This window comes from Alligator sinensis, unplaced genomic scaffold, assembly GCF_000455745.1.
Source record: "Alligator sinensis unplaced genomic scaffold, ASM45574v1 scaffold743_1, whole genome shotgun sequence".
Classification (NCBI taxonomy): Eukaryota; Metazoa; Chordata; order Crocodylia; family Alligatoridae; genus Alligator; species Alligator sinensis.
The window spans coordinates 260963-261420 of record NW_005842512.1 but is presented as its reverse complement, the minus strand read 5'-3'; positions in this window follow the sequence as shown (position 1 = coordinate 261420).

The window sequence follows — 458 nt, the reverse complement described above, 5'->3', positions numbered from 1 at the left end:
GGTGATGATCCCAACAAGAAGCAAGGGGGGCAAGAGTGCCCAAAAGCCCCCCTGGCTCACCAAGGACGTCCGGGAATGCCTGGTTGCCAAAAAGGCGGAGTACACCCGGTGGAAGTACACCCGGCGGCGTACATCCGGCGGCAGTACACCCGGCGGCAGTACACCCGTATCTCCAAAGAGGAGTATACCTCCACCGCTCGGGCCTATAGGGGGTTGTTAGAAAAGCTAAGGCAGACATAGAGCTAGGACTAGCATTGAAGATCAAAGATAATAAAAAGTCCTTTTTCAAATATATAGGGAGGATGAAGAAGGCACAGGGAAATGTGGGGCCCCTGCAAGATACGCTGGGCAATCTGGTGGTTGCGCCAGAGAAGGCAGACCTCTTTAACAAATTCTTCACCTCCGTTTTCTTGTGCAGGGACCGGGACTCCCCCACCATGATTCAAGACGGACTCAAG